This window comes from Aythya fuligula, chromosome 3, assembly GCF_009819795.1.
Source record: "Aythya fuligula isolate bAytFul2 chromosome 3, bAytFul2.pri, whole genome shotgun sequence".
NCBI classification, from domain to species: domain Eukaryota; kingdom Metazoa; phylum Chordata; class Aves; order Anseriformes; family Anatidae; genus Aythya; species Aythya fuligula.
The window spans coordinates 73,216,688-73,237,184 of record NC_045561.1 but is presented as its reverse complement, the minus strand read 5'-3'; the positions used below and the strand labels follow the sequence as shown (position 1 = coordinate 73,237,184).

Here is a 20,497-nt window from a genome sequence, read left to right as displayed (position 1 = left end):
TCTCAATCCATAGTATGGAGAGGAACAATTGTGAATTTCTTATGTCCTCCTCTTGTCCTCCTTTCCCAGCTCAAAGTATAGATGCTCATTTGCTAGTTCAATACTTCTGCTCCCCTGGAGAAAAGCTAAATAAAAAAATAATAATAAATAAATAAATAAATAAAAGGCATTGCTTTGGTAAATAAATGCATCATTTTTTAGGTCAGACCCTCATTACTGGAAATCAATGTATCATCATTGACTTCCATGGAGCTATGGCAAATTACATCAGCTCAGTCTATATGAAGTGATGATATTTGCATTTGTTGAGGCTTTGAACAAGAGCTGTAACTCTTTCATATGGAACAGATTTGTTGCACTGGGAGTTCTTAAGATATTCGGTTTGGAGTGTTTGGAGTTTGCTGTTTTTCAGATTCTCAATAGTTCTATAGAGTATCTTATTACTTGCTCTGCTGGGATTTCCTAATTAGCAATGCTGAGAAGGAATTATTTTGAATGTAGTAGAAACTGATGCACCTTTGTCCATTTTACACATTTTTAAAGTGAATCTTTTGGATCAGAAAAGTGTCTATAGAAAATAATTAAATGACCACATCTGTTATACCCGAATTCTTGAATCTAAAAGTTTGTCTATACAAGTACTCATTTGAGAGATACAATTCATTTGCATAAATGTATTTGTGAATAAGATTATTCTTTTGTCTTTTCAACAAAAGCTGGTTTGAAAGGTTTAAGATTTTGACCCCCAAAATGCAGAAAAATATTTTTCCTAAATGATTTTCTTTTTTTTTTTTTTTCACTATGTCTAATTTTAAGCTTATTTTACGGCTAATCATTGACCACATGAATGACCATGGGGCTTGTAACTGGTGAGCAAGCTGAGCTTCAGAAGAATGTGAGTGGAAGTTATCTTCATGCTGTGACAGCAATAAGCCCAAAGGCACAGCCTTCTGTTCTGGAGAAATAAGGTTTAGGTTCTCTGAACCACCTGTCTCTTTACAAAAGAATGTAAAAAAATAAGAAAGCACTTTTTGACATGGATCTTCTCAAACATTGATTTAAGAATTATTTTTTCTGCATCTTTCTGAAAATATTCCTCCTAATAAATTAAGTACTCATAAACAGAATAAACTTAGTAGAATAACCTCTTTCTCATATGTCTGTCATTTCGTACATGCACTGAGACCATACATGGCCATAACTGAGCTCACTCTTGAACTCTATTGCCACTGCTGGAGTATTATATGAGGTGCTGGTAGTGTCATCTATACCTGCTCAGAGCTGGGCTACTGGACTTGGCTGCAAGTACATCTATGACTGGCTAGTATTTAATTCACTTCTGACAGATGATTTTCTTTTGATGTTTCAAGATACTAGAGGCAGAAGTAGAAGATTTGCTGAAATTCGGTAGTGTCACTTTAGCTTGAGTGAAAGAGAGTTAAAAAAAAAAAAAAAAAAAAAAAAAAAAAAAAAGCTGAAATTTTGTTAGTCCCACAAAACTGTTCCCATTTGCTGGTATCCAGCTGTCTCTGACATCCATTGTGGTCTTTGCTGCTTTATGAAGAATGGTTACTGATGACTTTTTTGGGTCACACAGTGGCAGATCAAACCAATCTGCTGATAGCTTGTGTTGTGTAGTGCAAAATTAACTTTAGGGGGAACTGTAAAACAAAAACTTGTGGATGCCCCATCCCTGGCAGTGCTCAAGACCAGGTTGGATGAGGCCCTGAGCAACCTGATCTAGTGGGTGGCATCCCTGCCTGTGGCGGGGGAGGTGTAACTGGATATTTTTGAGGTCTCTTCCAAAATAAGCTATTATATGAAATGATTCTATGATAAGCCCAACGACATTTTGTTATCTGTTGTGACTTTTGTATGGTCACTAAAGCCCATAGTCAAGTGAGCATATAAGAACCTCGGCTTTCATTGAAGAACAAATTAAAATGTACCTCTTGTTTCAGGAAAATTAAAACCTAGAGAGCATGTCCTGTTTGCATGGAGAAGGTTTGGTCACCAGAAAAGAACAGAAAATAATGCCTGTTTTATTACAAGGTAGTGGGAAATTCTGTTCTCTGTTTATTTTAATTCAAACATATTATTATTATTATTATTATTATCCACACATCATTTTTTTGCGACAACAGTGGTGAGAGCAGGTAGGAAAATGTATATTCTGTGTGTCCTTAGAGCTCATGGGTACATGAACTTGTAGAACACATGCAGATCTAAATCAGTGTGCTTTATGTCCAGCTGGAATGAGGAGCTAGCAAAGTCTGCTTAATTCTTACACTCCTTTTGCAAGATCTTTGCAAAATATTCATATTAATGTAAGTGGAAAGGCTTTTACCACAAAAGGTACAGAAGGGTTGCCTTTAAGACTTCTTGGCACCATCATGTAACTTGTAGTTTAATAGATTAATTAGGAGAAGCTATGGCTGAAAACTAAAGCTGAAAGAGCAGATTTGTTGACCGAGCTTTGTGGCCAAAAAAACCTTCTATGCATCTGCAGGAGCTCCACCACATTTCTGCACAGCATGCTGAAACATTACCACAAGTGGCATTATTTCAATATATTTACATTCTGCTCATTTCAAGTTGCTGTGTTGTTCTTACCACACTGGTACCTGAACACCCTAAATATATACATTTAATTTACAAAACTGACATGCATGAGATGTAATATGCTTACTTACTAACACTAATTGGCTTCTAAAAACAAAAAACAAAACAAAACAAAAAACACAGAAAGTGTTTCAAATAATCTTGTTCATATGATGTTTAATGGAAAATATTCACCAAAGTGGGGAAAAAAAAAAAAAAAAAAAAAAAAAAAAAAAAAAAAAAATTTATTCAAACATTCATTTTCCTTTCTTGGTGAAGCAGCTTCTGTCGCTCACTTCCCTTTCCTTGACAATCTTCATTTATCATATCCTTCTTTTTCATTTGTTTTCCCAGCCTTCCTATCAGTTTCAGCTGATGAAACACCACAAGCAAAAGGCAGCAATTGGTAGTGGTCTGTTGTAGAGGATCCGTTGTTTTTTACAAGAGCTGGCAACATCATGTGAATGGAAATAAGACTGGAACTGTTCCCATTTGGGGAGTGTTATCAACTGGGGGGAGCTTAAGATGACCCTGTTTTCATTTGAATTGCTTTCTCAATTTTTAATGAGAACCATCATCCCCATCACCCTCTTTTGAAGAAAAAAAAAAAAAAAAAAAAAAAAGATTTCTTAAGCAGCATTGTATATAGAAGATCCAATGCTTTCTATTGCTCTCTACAACTACCTGAAAGGAAGTTGTGGGGATCTGGGGGTCAGCCTCTTCTTGCAGGCAACTAGCAATAGGACCAGAGGGAATGGCCTCAACTTGCACCATGGGAAGTTCAGGTTGGAAATTAGGAGACATTTCTTCTCAGAAAGAGTAGTCAGGCATTGGAAGGGGTTGCCCAGGGAGGTGCATTACTGTCCCTGGGGGTGCTTAAGGAAAGGTTGGACATGGTACTTAGGGGCATAGTTAGTAGGTAGTACTGGTGGTAGGGGAACAGTTGCACCAGATGATCTTGGAGGTTTTTTTCCAACCTTACTGATTCAATGATTCTATGATTCTGAGATAATATGCATATGTGAAAATGAACAAGCAAGTTAGCTCAGTATTTTGCTAGATTAATACTGTTCTCATTCTTCCAGGTAAGCACAAAGAACAGCAGGCCACCTTAGAGCAGATAGTTATTTATTTATTGATTAATTTTGCATAAGACAGAATGGTATATTGCAGCTGTCTGAGCAAAGTATGTATGTATGTATTTATTTATTTATTTATTATTCATTTTGTATTCTTAAGTAAAGCAAATATAAGAATGGGGAAGAACTATTGTATCCCAATAGGCATGATGCTGATCTTTTTTGTACCAAAGTAAATCAATAATATTTTTACCAATGTCAGTACAGCCACATCAGTAAAATTCTAGTGGGAGTAGAGAATATGGAACAGTATCTCTGTAAAGAATAATGAAAAATTGCAGTGGGAATCGATGTGCCTTAGTATCTCTGCAGGAAATCAGTTGGGTTTGGTATTTTAGATAGCTGAATAACAGAAACTTTTAATTTAATTAATAAAAACTGAGTTAATTAATTTGACATGTGACAAGAGAACACTGTGAAACTTCAACCATGTCATCTGAGTCTGGACTGAATACCTCTGGTCTGGAAAGGAAAAATACTTTTCAAATCTGCTGTTAATATGAAAATGGTTGGCAGCATTTGGGCAGGGATGGGAATTGACATAAAAGCAAATTGGAAATAAAGACTGCTGCTCTGTCTCAAATATGGCTGTTATGTGGTATAGAGCAATTCTTCTGTGTGTGTTTATTAAGGAAACCAGGAAACGGCAAGATAATTCTATTAGCACAGGCAACTTTTCTGCATTCATCATGGCTGACAGTGTCTTGGTGTAAAATTCTGAAAAGGTGGTCATTTTGGTTGTTTAAATAACTGACTGGTTAATGACAGGATGTTTTAATGGTTGTGCAGATACACAGTGAATACATACCCACAGCACTACCTCATGCACCTGGCAGTTGTCCTTTGGCATGCCTATGGAAAACTCCTGCCTCTCCACCAGCTGCAGACATTGCATGGGGCTAGCTGCAAAAGCCAAGAGAGGAGGGGTCTGCAGGCAAGATGCTGAGATCAAAAGACACTGCCTTTGGGCAAGGGGTATTTAATCAGATCCCAGGAGGTTCTATACAGGATTAGATTGTTTTTACTGCCTGTCTGGAAATGTAATAATACCATTCCCAACCAGATACATAAAGGAGAAATGAAGCTGATGAAAACACGGGTGAAACAAATAAGTCATCCAGACAGAGAAATTAGAGCTAGAAAATATAAATTAATCTAATTTATATGCTTAGCAGCTTAGGGAGGGAAGGTGGTAAAGGAGAGCCATTTAGCTCATTTTATGATTGGCTTGTGCTTGATACAACTGCATCCCCAAATGAGAAAGAAAATTTAAATGAGCAAAGGTATTGAAAAGATAAGCCATGCATGTTCTATGCAATACTTGCATTGAGAACATATTGACTGCTCTCTAAAACCTGTACATCTTTGTGAGTCAGCTCAGGTCTGCAAATAGTATAGTTAAGTTTGCATGAGGTTCGGGATTTTGAGTACTTCTGTGTGGACTTCACTCAGAAAGATAAGAAACTCTTTCCTCTGTAGAAATACCTAAGATTTTGTGGGAAGCTGTTCTGCTGCAGTGTTTGATCTGCCACAGAAACTAGTAGCTCTGCTCAGCAGAGTTATCTGTGGGGTAAGATGCTTCAGGCAAGAGGCCTTAGGGCATCTCTTGTCCAACCTCCCACTGAAAGCAGATAGCTCAAACTTGTCCTGCTGAGCTTTGAATATCTCCAAGGATGGAGACTCCATAACCTGTCTGGGCAACTTGCTGTAGGTTACCACCTTCATGGTGTTTTTTGCTTTTTGTTTTTTTTTTCTTTTTTTATTTAGGCAAAATGTTCTGTGCTGTAACTTGTGACCAGTGCTTCTCATCTTGCACCTGTGCACCTCTGAGGAGGATCTGGTTGCATTTTCTCCACACCTTCCCCTTACATGAAAGCAGTCTATGTCTCCCCTTGGCCATCCCTTCTTAAAGATGAACAAACTTTGTTCTCTTTGTTTTGTTTTGCCTTGTATGTCCTGTGCTCCAGTAATGGATCTTCTGTTGTTCTTCTTCTGGACTTAAAAAAAAAAAAATCCAGAAAAATTGAATATTTGGAAATTTCAGTTAAGAAAATAGAACACAGGACCAATTATACAAGAACAATTCACACACTGCTTAACATGAAAATAATGAAGAACTTGCCAGTGACCTTGAACTTATGGGTCAGGAAAGACAGGGTACTAATACCGTAGCAATGAAGAACTCCTAGTGTTTTTTTTTTTCTGCTGTTCTCTTCCACTTGCAGGCAGTATCAGGTAAATTTAGTACATGGCAATATCTAGGAAGTAAGGCTGAAGAGATGGAGCAACAGATATCAATATTTGTTCAGGCTTTGAAGGGAAAAAAATCAGTACTTATGATAATATATACAGACTTTATGCTCATCATCTTGCCCATAAATAATGGGCATAAATAATTCATTCAATGTTATGAATGCATGTATTTGAATATATATGAACATAGGAATACATTATTATGAGAAATATCTTCAAAACAAATGTCTCTATTTTAAATATAAGCACCTAAACTTCATTCATAAAATCTTTGAGGTAGCTTGTTTGTTTGTAGTGTGCTGATGCGTATGTGCGAGTCTCACTGACCATCTTCCTCATCTTACTGTCACACAAAGCTGCCAAGGGTCAATATCATTTGCAGACTGCCCTTTCCAGAAAGTGTGGTGTACCTCTGCTGCCAGGGCTGTGACATGAACAGTGTCACAGATCCATCTAATCCTTGTGCCATTTTACGCTGTCTCTCATGTTAGTGTCATAGAAAGGCATCTACCTGCACACAGGCTTGGATGCTGAACCACTGGCTGCTCCCTTGTCTGACTCACATGGAAAAGTTTTCCTACTTAGCAAATCTACATTGGTCTTCTGTCTGCAGTGGTGTCTACTCCAAGAAGTTTTCTATTTATTTCCTCCATGAACTAGTGATCATCTCACAAAACTGACTAATTTCTGTATATCATGTGCCAGTTCTTCAGCTTCCGTAGCTGGCTGTATAGTTGTGCTGTTGTGCTAAATTTACATTAGAAGCACAGCTCCTCTTGTCCCAAGTAGTAAGTTGCATTGAAAACCTATTTCAGAGCTGGTGCACAAGAAATCACATAAACTGTATGTGATACATGTGTATAGTATATGTGGTGTATATATAGAATATGGTGTATTAGAGGTATATACATAAACTTTTGTGGTACTTTGAGCTTCATTCAGGTATAAATGAGGTTTTGTTTGTTGTACTCTAGGAACGTATTTTGAGAAAGTCAGTCCCTGTATGTTTCATGTTTGTTTTTCCTCTTAAACCATACATTACAACCTTGCTATTTCAAACTACTTCCTCAAGATATTTACTGCATATTTTATTTTTTTGAAGTACTTTTAGTTCAGATTTAGAATTTTTTGACTTATTTATAAATGTCTTATGCATAGAAAGACACAGTGCACTAGGTTGACACATTAGGAACAAATTACTCAGCATGGTATGCTGACATCACTTTTTGACTGACAATTCAACAGGAGCAACAGGAGGTTTATATATATTTTGAAATTTCAACACTTTAATATAATGCATTTAGCAACATGTATTACACATTGATGCAAATAGTCCAAGCCAAGTCACACTGAATCTGTGCTCAAGAGGAAAAAAGTATATTTTTGAAAATACAGGTTGCTAGTATTTGGTTTCTTGCTGTGTTGCTTGGAATTCATTCCACTCCACAATCAAAATTTAACTTGGAACTGAAAAGCTAGTGATGAACATGGTGCTGTGGTGATCATGATGACATATCATGGCTTCACATGTATCTAAAACATTTTGAATAACAGCTGAATGTGTACTAGGTGGCATGTCAAAATTCGCAAGAATGGAGGATGGGTTCCCTTAGAATAACTGTGCTTCACCCATATGTGGCAAGTGGAAGAAGCAACCTATAGAAATTCTTTGGAGATTTCATCAAGAGTTCCTTGACTATGTGCAGTGAGCTCTGCAGGTCTGTGCTGGAGGGCTTACCAATGTTACTGCCCTAAGTCAATCTGTCAGGAAGGTTTACCCCAGAGATACAAACACTGGAAGCCCTGAGTTCTTAAAAGTTAGGGCAGTCTGACTGTGAAGGTTGTACATTTCTAGGGACATTATTCTGAAAACGATTTTCACTGATCAGGGAGCAGCCAGGAAGTGGAGATCTGTGCAAGCAAGCATCCCAGATATTTCAGATATTTCATATTTCATTTTCCTTTGTCCTAAATCCCATTTATTTAGTTCTCTGTATGTGTTTTTGTGGCATTCATGGAAAGTTCATCACTTTTGTGGAGACCAGCTCTGACTGTGACTTGAGCCTCCCTGAACATCCCTGATATGTAATGCCAGGACAGCCTCTTCAAAGCCAGGGAAGAAGCTACAGCTGTTCTGTGTGCTGTTTTCACAGCAGTGTCTAGAAGGAAATGTAAACAACTGACTGCTTTTTATTCACCTGAACTGTTTCATAGCTTCCAGTTAAAACACTGAGATGTGAAATGTTTTAGAAAGATGAACATGAACTAGTGTGCATCCTTCTAAGTATTGTTCATTTGGTCTTAGACTTTATGTTGTTACTACTGTAAGTTCATAGTGATAAGTAAAAGAAAAAACTTCTATCCTTTGAGATTTAGTGCCTTCTGTCCCACTCTGTTGAGGCAGCATGTATGATTCTATCATGGTTTAATCTCATGCATTTTGTTTTACATTGCAATGGACTAGGCATATGCACATGATCAGTTTTAGTGCATTATTTGAAGGAGAGTAACTCTGATCTGTGGAGAATGGTCAGTTCTTAAAATGTACAACTGTTTAATTGCTTTCTATTTTCTGAACTGAAAAACAACGACAAAAACAACAGAACAACAAACAGAATATTTCTTTTTAAATACTGTATTTTTAGAACCAGGAAACTCCCATCTTTTCTTGTGTTTTATAAGATTTCTTGCAGAATATTTTCTTGTTCTTGAAACAAACATATATATTAAAATATATAAATATCAATATATATTAAAAAATGAAACTAGCAAGTTCAGAGAAGGAAACAAGTAGGTATACATTTCAATGGTTGGAGTTCACAGAACTAGATGCAGGTGCAGCCATACCTGTAGCTAAAAGAAGGGAGATTTAGATTAGATGATAGGAGGAAATTCTTCACTCAGAGAGATAAGGCACTAGAGGTTGCCCAGAGAAGCTGAGGATGAACAATCCCTGGGGGTGTTCAGAACCAGGTTGGATGAGGCACTGGGCAACCTGATCTAGTGGGTGGCATCCATGCCAATGGCAGGGGGGTTGGAACTGGATGATCTTTGAGTTCCCTTCCAACCCAAGGATTCATGTGTGAATCCATGATTCACACAGCTATGTAGAGTTACCACTCTTATTAAGGAGCCTGGTGCAGGAACCAACTTAGGCTTGTGTAAACCTTTATGTATTGTAGGTGACTCCACTTGAATAGTTTCTAATGAGACAATACCCTTTGCTTTCAATTCAATGAGCTTTTGAAATGCTTTTAAATCATTAAGTGACTGAGCGAGGATTAGCTCTCTTGATAGAGAGCAGTGATACATTTACACCAATTGGTTATTTTCTTAGTTTGTCTCTTTTCCTTTCTGTCTACTAAGCCCAGCACAAGCTCAGCCTAGCCACTATGGTTAAGGGTAACACAAAATGTTTTATAAATGTATTAACAGCAAGAGAAGGGCCGAAGAAAATCTCCATTCTCTACTTAATGCAGTGGGGCGCATGACTACTGAGGATAAGGAAAAGTCTGAGCCTTCTTTACATCTGTCTTTACTAATCAGACTACTTATCCTCAGGGTACTCAGACACCTCACCTGGAAGTCTGGGACTGGGAGCAGAAGAAACCCCCACAGTTCAGGTCGAAGCAGTTAGAGACCTGCTGCTCCACCTGTACTGTCACAAATCCATGGGGCCAGATGGGATCCACCCAAGGGTGCTGAGGGAGTTGGCAGATGTGATTGCTGGGCCACTTTCCATCATCTATCAACAGTCATGGCCATCTGAAGAAGTTCCAGATGACTAGAGACATGCTAATGTGACACTCATCTATAAGAAGGGTCATAAGGAGGACCCTGTCAGGCCTGACCTTGGTGCCAGAAAAGGTGATGGAACAGGTCACACAGAGCATATGCAGGACAACCAGGAGATCAGGCCCAATCAGCATGGGTTCATGAAAGGCAAGTCCTGCCTAACCCCATCTCCTTCTGTGACCAGGTGAACGGCCTGGTGGATGATGGAAAAGCTGTTGATGTAGTTTACCTATACTTCGCCTTTGACATGGTCTCCCACAGAATTCTCCTGGAGAAGCTGGCAGCCCATGGCTTGGACAGGTACACTCTTTGCTAGGTTAAAACTGCCTGGACAGCCAGGCCCAGAGAATGGTAGTGAATGGAATCAAATCCAGCTGATAACCGATCACCATTGGTGTTCCTCAGGGGTCAGTGTTGGGGGCCATCCTCTTTAATATCTTTATTGATGATTGGGATGAGGGAATTGAGGGCACCCTCAGTAAGTTTACAGATGACACCAAGCTGGGGGGAAGTGTCAATCTGACGGAGGGTAGAAAGTCCCTGCAGAAGGAACTGGACAGGATGGGTCAATGGGAAGAGGACAATGGGATGAGGTTCAACATGGCTCCTGCATTTTGCCCACAACATCCCAACGCAATGCATTAGGCTTGGGGCAGAGTGGCTGGAAAGCTGTGCATAGGAAAAGCATCTGGGGGTGCTGGTTGATGCTCACCCAAACGTGAGCTGCCAGTGTGCCCAGGTGGCCGAGAAGGCCAACAGCATCCTGACTTGTATCAGGAATAGTGTAGCTAGCAGGTCCAGTGAGGTGATCATCCCCTTTGCTCTGGTGAGGCCTTACCTTGAGTACTGTGTTCAGTTTTGGGCCCCTCACAAGAAGGACATCAAGGCCCTGGAACACATCCAGAGAAGGGTTACAAAGCTGGTGAGGGGTCTGGAACACAAGTCCTGTAAGGAGTGGCTGAGGGAACTGGGGGGACTCTTTTTGAGTCTGGAGAAGAGAAGGCTCGGGGGGACTTTATTGCTTTGTACAACTACCTGAGAGGAAGCTGTGGGGAGCTAGGGATCAGCCTCCTGCAGGTAACTAGTGATACAACTAGAAGGAACAGCATCAAGTTGCGCCAGGGGAGGTTTAAGTTGGAAATTAGGAGAAATTTCTTCTCAGGAAGAGCAGTCAGGCATTGGAACAGGTTGCCCAGGGAGGTCGTGGAGTCACTGCCCCTCGGGGTGTTTAAGGAAAGGCTGAATTTGGTGCTTAGGGACATGACTTAGTGGGTGATAGTGGTGGTAGGGGGATGGTTGGACCTGATGATCTTGGAGGTCTTTTCCAACTTTAATGATTCTATGATTCTATGATTTGTGTCTGTGTTCCACTTCTTCAATATGGAAACATATTTAGATCACAATTATCCATAGTTTATAAAGAAAACAGGAAAAAGACAAGAACAGTCAAACAATTCTCACTAAATACTGTTAACATTTTCTAAAGATGCGTTTGGCATTATTCTCAGTATAAAAGTAATTTTTCCAGTGATTTACAAAATGGCAGGAAATAAATTTCTGGTCAATGTCAAGATTAAAAGTCAGCAAAGTAATAGTAGTATGCACAGTATTTTCCCTCTTGCTAGTAAAGATCTAACATTCTTTTTTCCTTTATCCTACTTAAAAATATGTATAATTTGCAATTTTCTGTTCTTGGGAATGTTTCTTGTTTGGGTCTTACTGTTATGAAACACATATGCTGTAATTTTTCTTCCCTTTCACTTTCCTCCCTAAAATGTCCTCCAGATCTGTCAATATTTGCAAGATATCGAGACAGTACTTTCAAAAACTTGAGTGGGCAAGTACTACCTGTGGGACCCTGCTGCACAAAATTTATTTTAGATCGTAGAGAGAGAATTTATTTTGTTTATTATTTATTTCATTAATTATTTTCAAACATGTAACTAGCATCTTCTCTTTTCATACAGGCTCAGCGAGTTGTATACCATTTCAGCAGAGATGTTTGATTTTTCGATCTGCGTATCTGGAGTTTCTTTATGCCTTCACCGGTCTTTTCAGTAACCACTAAAGACTTCTTGAGACTGAACACTGGAACAGATGTGTTAAATTCTTTCTGAATGTTCTTCATCAAAAGTCGATGTACTAGGCTTTCTGGATGTGCACAAGGACACAAAGGTTAGTGTACTACTTAAAAGGCTAAAGTTTCGGGACTGATTCACTTACCCATTACCAGCTAAAAATATGTTTCTATTTGTGGCTTACACAAAGGCACAGATTGATAAAATGGTGAATGGAGTCATATATATAGTGGAGACTATGCTTTAAAATGCCGAGGAATAAATTTAGGTAGTGATCTAGTCCAACTTACAGCCTTCTATATGACTTGCTAGTAGACAAGAGCAAGCTCTACACATGCTCTGAGCTTGATTACTGTCAACCATTTTTGCTATATTTTTTTTCTGAGCTTGAGTTTAGTCCATGGCTATCACATTCATCTGATTAATGACTGGTAAAATGGGAGGAGGAGAGTATTCTGCTTATCTCTGTTCCCATGACAGCCCTTGTTTACAGTCAGTAGGAATATGGGGGTAGATGTTTTTCTGTGTGTATATTTACTTCCTCTAGATGACATGTGGGACAGGGGAATACTGAAAACATAGATAATGCATCAGGAAAATCAAAATTCTTCCTCGTATCAGCTATACATTTCCTGTAATTTGTGATATTTTATTAAAATGCTTTATCTCGTTGTTGATTTCTGTTAAAACATCTTATAATCTATGGGCATTAATCTATCTTCACTACTGCAGGAAATCACCCTTGATCAGAACAATTCAGTGACATAATGCTGTATGACTGAAAATGTGGAATAAACCATTGTGCAAACAGATATATGCTCAGAAAGGTGATGGAATGTGTGTGTATGTGTGTGCATATCAAGTGATGTCTCAGGCACATAACTGACAAGGAAAGTAGCAAGATCATAAAGATACATGAGGACTTTCAGCACCATAACCTTATGGGGGAAAAAAGGCTATGTTTATAATTATGTGGATAATTATATGTACCGTAGAGAAGAAAGTGAACAGTCATGTAACCTTGGGTTTATCTATGAATGCCATCTGTTTTTTCTTTCTCAGAATATTCTTCAGGATTTGCTCTATGTGGGTAAAAAGGGAGAAAAATCCTTCTCAGTCTTTTTATGTTAACCTTACCTTATTTGATTTGTTTTGTGTTTGTTTGTTTTTGTTTGTTTGTTTTTCTAATAATTAGTTTTACAAATATATTTTGTTCATATTAATCCTCCACACAATGAATTAAAATGTTTCCAGGAACACCCTTGGATAAAATAGATAGTACTCAATCTTGATGCATTTGGAACTACATGGAATAAATTTAACTTTCTCATGTTTTTGTGGAGGGATTCTAGTGATATCGTCTGCATAATAGCTTTCTAATCTATCTCATTCTGTCTGCTACTCTACCTAGCATTTCTGTGTGTATTCTAAATGCCTACTCTATAAAGTAAATAGAAGACAAAAATATCATCCTTCATCAAAAGGAATTGTTTCCCAACTGACACCAATTGTCTACTCCAGATAGAAGAGGAAAAAAATTAATAATGCAGTTTTGCTTCATCTAAGTTTTACTGAAGTTACTGAGAGTTTTTGTAATGGTGTTCAGTAGAAGCAAGAACGTGGGTACAAAAATACAGACCCCATTTAAAAATAGAAGGTTAAGAGAGCTGCAAGACTTGGCAAAGATTCCCATACAAAGGAGTGCTATGTAGTGCCCTCACTGTAGTGCCTAAGTATTTCCCAAGAAAGCCAAATTCATATAGGAGATCTACCTATTATAGCTTTAATGTATAGACTGATTTTTTACATCTTTTATGCATGTATATGTACAAAGCATGTTTAAAAGAGGTGAATATCTCACACAGTTGCAGGTCAAATGTCAAAAGTGTTGTGAACTCCATTGCATTGCACTGCATATGTGTTTGAACTTTTGTTTGGGGAATTGTGTAATATGCATTCGTGTGGACTGTTAATTATACAAAACATACAGAATTACATGGTCTTCAAACTACAAGTACAACTATTGACAGAACCTTCCTATATTAGGACACGTAATGCTGAAATATCCTAGGTATCTCTAATTTTGCCTTACAGCATTGTTACTACAGCACATGCTTATTAATACCAATATATAAATTTGGATAGTAAATTATGCAAATAAATGGTTTATTATTAACTTTTATTGATTTTGTAGTTCATGCTACTACAGACATTACAGATGTTATTTAATAGACCGGAGAACAAACTTTCTTTGATAGGTAATGGATATGTCCATTTAAGCAGTGCAAATCAAAATGAATGAGCTAAATTCTCTGACTGGCTACAAAATCAGTAGAGTTTCACCCATCTGATTTTTCCATGACGAATTCTGCTACTGGTTTTTTCATTTTGTAAGAATACAAGTGAAACTAGCATTTTTCACAAAGCTCCACAGAAGCTTAGGTAACAAACGTAATAAACTACCTTGATGTAAATGAAAAAATGATGGATATGCTGAAATGAGTACCTAGCTTACTAAGTGAAAAGAAACTGGGCATTTAGTGAAGAAATGCACATGCACATACACACACAAAAAGGTATGATAGCTCATGAGGTGGGAATGTTAGGCATAACCCCACATTTAAAATGGATCCTGGACATTTTCTGCATATAGACTAAGTCCTGGAGGCAACAAAAGCCTCATGGAGGATGAGAGTGTCATCCCCTCACTTGAGGAAGACAGATGTCACTGTCACGGGAGGTTGACCTAATAAGCAGAAAAAGGATTTCTACTGTCAGCTGTATTTTTTTTTAATTTTTTTTTTTGTGGAAAAAACAGAAGTGATATATCCACCACTTCAGAAGTAGGTGATATATGTGAATCCTAATACAAAACAATATGACTGAAACTCAACATAAGGTGTTTTGAGTTCTAGAAAAGGGGTTATATTTAAGCTACGTCTCTGCCCTTGTCATCACCTTTGCCTGGCTTGTGACTCTCCTGAGAACCATCTTTCACACCAGAGTAACCACATCTTCCCCTAAACCATTATGTCTCAGCAAACCTAAACCTACATATTTGTAGCAGCAAAACAGGCCTTGGACATTAGTTTGAGCCCTGGCTCATTAGTTTGAGCCCATCCATCCCATCTGTTCACATGTTCCCCAGCAGCATTTTCCCACACAATCCCATGCAATATCCTATCCAAGTATGGGATAGGGATAGATTCCAGGAAGCAGATAAGAATACAGCTACCTAGTTTGGGGATGGAGAGACAGGATCACCTGAATACATATATGTCTTTATACATGTATGTATATGTTTTAGCTTACTAGTGTTTTGAGCATCATACCCATTAGTTGATTTTGATGAAATGCTTATATTATGATTTCCTTTGTACAAAATAAGAAAGTTGTCAACATGAAATTTATTTCGGTGATGAAGGGTTACAGGGAGATACAATAAGCTTTATCAATATTATAATTAAATAATTAAGATCAAAGTATAAAACCACAAATTCTAGATGCTTCTGTCAAAAATAACAATATAAAACAGCTTTTACTAGAGGAAATGAAGGGTATATAGATTTCTTTTTTTTCCATAATTTTAGTCACATACAATTTCAAAATTATTTGGCTTGAGAAAACGTGGGCATTTTTACTCACTTAAAAAAAAAAAAAAAAAAAAATATTTTAAACAGCAGGATGTAATTTCAGACTATTTGCAGTCAAGAGGCCTCTGCTGAGCAAAATACTCATTCAATTTAGGAATGCAGATTATAATAATTTTCCTATCTCTCTCACAGCAGGATTCCTGCCATCATTCTGAAAACTCTTAGGTTGCAGTATCGAAAGACTAGCTAACTTCAGTTCCAGGTAACACATGCTTCAAGCGTATTCTCATTAGCTCAACTTAGTTATAATGCAAAGCTGCTTAGTTTCACCAAGCGAAATGGGATACACTTAAATTGCCTCATCTAATATAATACTCCTTAATACATGCAAAGTGGTTTATGATGGCAAAGCTTGTAGAGCATGAAAATCGGCAGGGAAAGTAAGTTTTCTGACTCAGACTGTCAAATAGAAGTCCTATTTTGTATCATTTCTTTTTTAAAGAGGTTAAGAATAAGGCAGGAGAGAATGGTGTAAGAAATAATCAGTCTAGAAAAATGTAAATTTAGTACATTAACCTTTTTAATACATCAGCTCTACTAAGCAAGAAAATTGTAAAGTAAAGCTGTTCTTTCAGTAATGCCTTCTGTACCATAAAATTAAATGTAAAATTCATAGTGGCCAAAATATATTGCAGTAGGAAACAATATTCTTTATTCTGTTTTATATTGTGGACCACGTTTCCATTTGCTAATAACATTAATTTGGCTTCCTGTAGTTAATTTGCAAGCACTTTTTAATTTCAGACTTTGATAAAGAATTATTTATCTTTCTTCTGCCTTTAAGTGCCAAGTGAACATATTCCAATCTTGTATACCTTGCAGACACAAAACCTCATTCCACTAGAACCCAAAAACAGCAGTGGTAAAATTGTTTTTTTCTTCCCAATATCCTGCACCTGTAGCCTGACCACAGGGCTATAAATCCTTTTTATACACCTCTTTCCAATGCTTCCAGAAGTCTGTTCAGAGAGGGGCTAAGCTGCTGCAGGCTCTGCAGATGACACCCAAATCTATATCTCATTTTCCACAGATGCAACCAGAGCCATCACAAAGATGTTGCATTGCCTAGAGGAAAGTGGCTCCTGGAGAAGAGCATCTGGCTCAGATTGAGCTTGGGTGAGATCCAGACAATACTATTTGAAAGCCAGAAATGATCTAGACAGCCAGTGTAGCAAGATTTCTAGGCGAATGCCTTTGAGCATTAGTTTCCAATGAGACTATTCATATCCTTGGAAAAAGCAGGGTTAAGAATGTTGCTCAGTTGCAGCTCCAAAGAATGAACCAAGAACTCTTCCCAATCCTCCAAACAGAAGTATCTGCAACACAGTGGTATTTTTTTTATATATTTTTTTCTTAGATTTTTACCAAGTTTAGAAAATGAGGCAGCAAAAGTGACAAAGTCTTGAAAACACTTCAGTGCCTCTAAGACAAAGGCCTCTATCAATAGAGAACTGTGTACATGTTGTAAGTGTTTAATCTAAATCATTGTATCCAGGGCTGGTACACTCTACAATATAAGCATACTGCTCCTGAATTGCAGTGTCTCTAAAGCTCCCAATCTGTTTGCATAATGCATCTCTTCTATCTATTCAAGTGAGTTTTTAGGGTCTGTACGCACTGCAGAGTACTTTAACAGAATCACAGAATCACGGAATTGAAGGGGTTGGAAGGGACCTCAAAAGATCATTGGGTCCAACCCCCCTGCTAAAGCAGGTTCCTTAGAGCAGGCTGCCCAGGTAGGTGTCCAGACGGGCCTTAAATATCTCCAGAGAAGGAGACTCCACAACCTCCCTGGGCAGCCTGTTCCAGTGCTCTGTCACCCTCACCGTGAAGAAGTTCTTTCTCATGTTGGTGTAGAACTTCCTGTGCTTTATCTTGTGACCATTACTCCTTGTCCTGTCCCCACAAACCACTGAAAAGAGGTTGGACAAAGAATTTTTCTTTCTGAAGTTCTGTATATCTGCTAACATCAAGGCTTTTATACTTTGTGGGAGGATGGTGAAAGACAGGTGACTTAAACACTGGGAGGTCATACAAACATCCCTCATCTGTGAAACAGGACACAACAGTAGGAACCTATTGAAATCAATAACTGGCCAGTAGAGGTGAAAACATACATGAAAGCTTCTAGTAAATTATAGAATCATTGAATCATTCAGGTTGGAAAAGACCTCTGAGATCATCTAGTCCAATCTTTAACCTAGTACTAAAATTCCACCGCTAAATCACGCTACTCCACGATACTATGTTCACACATTTCTTGAAAACCTCCTGGGATGGTGGCTCAACCACTTCCCTGGGCAGCCTGTTTCAATGTCACACAACTCTTTCAGTAAAGAAATGTCTCCTAATATTCAACCTAAACCTCCCTTGATTCAACTTGAGGCCATTTCATCTTATCACATGGTGCTTGGGAAAAGAGCCCAATACCCTCCTCACCATAGCCTCCATTAAGGTAATTGTACAGAGAGATAAGGCCTCCCCTGAGCCTCCTTTTCTCTAGGCTAAATAATCCCAGTTCCCTCAACCACTCTTCCTAAAACCCGTCTTCTAGAAAGTACTAGAACTACTCCCCAGGCAAGACCACAGTTGGAGAATGTATATCCACATCCTCTCTCTCAGCTGCTGGAATGCATCAGTGAAAAGCTACAGGCATCTTTAAGGAGGACAAATAACTGTAAATCTGTTGGTATGTGGTGGTTTTATTCAGGTGGACAGACAAGTTTCACCACAACTGCTCTCTTACTCCCCCTCTCCAAAGGGAAAGGGCAAGAAAATACACTACAATAGAGCTCAAGAGTTGAGATAATGACAGTGAGATCACTCAACAATTATTGTCATGGGCAAAACAGACTCAGAGTAGGGAGATTAAAGAAATTTATTACTTATTCCTAACAAGATAGAGAAGTGAGAAACAAAGGAAAACTAAAAACATCTTCCCTCCATCCACCCTCTCCCACCTCCTTCCCCCAAGCAGTGCAGTGGAATGGGGAATGGGGATTGGTGTCAGTCTATAGATTTTTGTCTCTGCCGTTCTTTCATAGTACTTATTACTTCCTTCACTTCTTCTCTGCTCCAGCATGGGGACCCTCCCACGGGACGCCATCTTTCCCAAACTGATCCTGTGTGGGCTTCCCACAGGCAGCAGCTCTTCAATAACAACCCCAACATGGGTCCGTACCAGGGGGTACATCCCCCAAGAGAAACTGCTCCAGCACGGGTCCCCCACAGGCAGCAGCTCCCCCCAGGCCCCCTGCTCCTGCGTGGGATCCTCTCCACACACTGCAGCTCTGGCCCAGGACCTGCTGCTGCAGGGGCTCTCCATGGCCTGTAGCCTCCTTCAGGCCACATCCACCTGCTCCACCGGGGGCTCCTTCATGGCCTGCAGTGTGGAGATCTGCTCCGTGTGGGACTCATGGGCTGCATGAGGACAACCTACTCCACCAGGGGCCTCTCCACAGCTGCAGGGGAACTTCTGCTGTGTGCCTGGAGCACCTCCTGCCCTCCTGCACTGACCTTGGGGTTTGCAGGGCTGGTTCTTACTCCTGTCTCTCACCTGCTGGTGTGCAGCAGGTTTTTTTCCCATTCTTATGTTGGCTCTCACAGAGACATAAGCAACATTGCTTCTTGGCCCAACTGGTCAGCGGCAGGTCCCTTTGGAACTGACTGAAACTGGCCCTTATCTTACATGGGCAGGTTCTGGATTCTTCTCACAGTGGCTACCCCTGCAGCACAGCTACCAAAACCTTGCTTGCCCCATAAACACACTACATTAATATTCATGGTCAGAATCTTGCACCTGTTCCCTGGCAGAAAGAGCTTTGCTTTACTCAGTTTCCCCAACAGGAAAAAAGGCATTCTGGAGTTTCACTGGTGAGGATTTTGTTGGTGTAAACATGGTCAACTTCAGTATGCTTGTTTATTCCCCTGGCTATTCTAAGGTCTCAAAGTGACCCACATAAGATATGTCGTTAATATTTTTCTTGTATTTCCTCCAGTTCACATTTGAGAGTAAGCAAAAGAGTGATACAAGCCATTAGCTTTTAGCTTTTCTTACTGATGAATGCATGTTTGGGATTTTTGGTAAAGATTTGCCAGAGAAATTTCTGTCTCAAAAGTGAAGATATTTTCAGACAATATTCAAGTCATCCTATTTATTACCAGTCTATATATTCTTCGTATATGAACTGGAGCACCACACTTAATTGGTTAATTCTTGGGCCTCATAATTAAAGTAGTTTCCTGGAATATTTTCCTCCGGGTAATTCCTTCCTAGCAGTCTCCACTGACTCACCAGCTGTACTGCTTATCATAGCTTCATTCACTTTCCAATTTTTTTTTTTTTTTAAATGTTCTCCATTAAGAACTGTGTAGAAAACTCAGTGCACATTCGTGAGGTACTTGTAGGAACATGTAGTTATTGGGAGGAATAAAATAAAAAATGCAAAATTACTATTCAATTTGTATGTGTACAGCCATGCTGTACTTATTGCTATCATGAATAAAGCATTTGTTTTTCTAAATTGTGTGTATATTCCTAGAGGGGTACTTAACAGACAGAGCTTGTTAGAGGAGGCATGGAAACAATGCAGAATTTCTCCCATTTCAATATTCGAACCATAAGGGATAATCATAAATTCTGACTGCAGTCTGACCAGCTAAAGGGACACAGGGGACACCTCCTGAAATCTGGCAATTCCTTTTCCTTGACCATTTATGTAACCCAGGTCCTTTGAGGATTGAATGGCTGATGGATCGACTTCAGCATCTACTTGTCTCCCCCAGCTCCAGTAAGTCCCAGCAGAGCCCAGAGCTGTGAAGACCACAAAATTCTGCCTGGTCAACCTGGTCAGTCTCTGTCAAACAAACAAACAAACAAAAAATAAATAAATAAAAAAGACTTTAAAAGCCAGGGCTTGAGGTGTGAATGCTTTTCTCTTGAGGAGGTGTAATGAGAGCTGGTTTGCTTTGATCTGCT

General features: G+C 38.9%; 1 protein-coding gene across 5 annotated transcripts in view; it reads left to right on the top strand.

Moving 5' to 3' along the window:
• HS3ST5 (heparan sulfate-glucosamine 3-sulfotransferase 5) overlaps nucleotides 1–20,497 on the top strand; it is a 199,532-nt gene that overhangs the window by 91,576 nt on the left and 87,459 nt on the right. For all 5 annotated transcript variants that reach the window (XM_032184434.1, XM_032184436.1, XM_032184437.1 and 2 more), the window contains one exon: nucleotides 11,756–11,963. The gene's annotated coding sequence lies outside the window, so the exon portion shown is untranslated. The remainder of the gene's footprint in view (nucleotides 1–11,755; nucleotides 11,964–20,497) is intronic.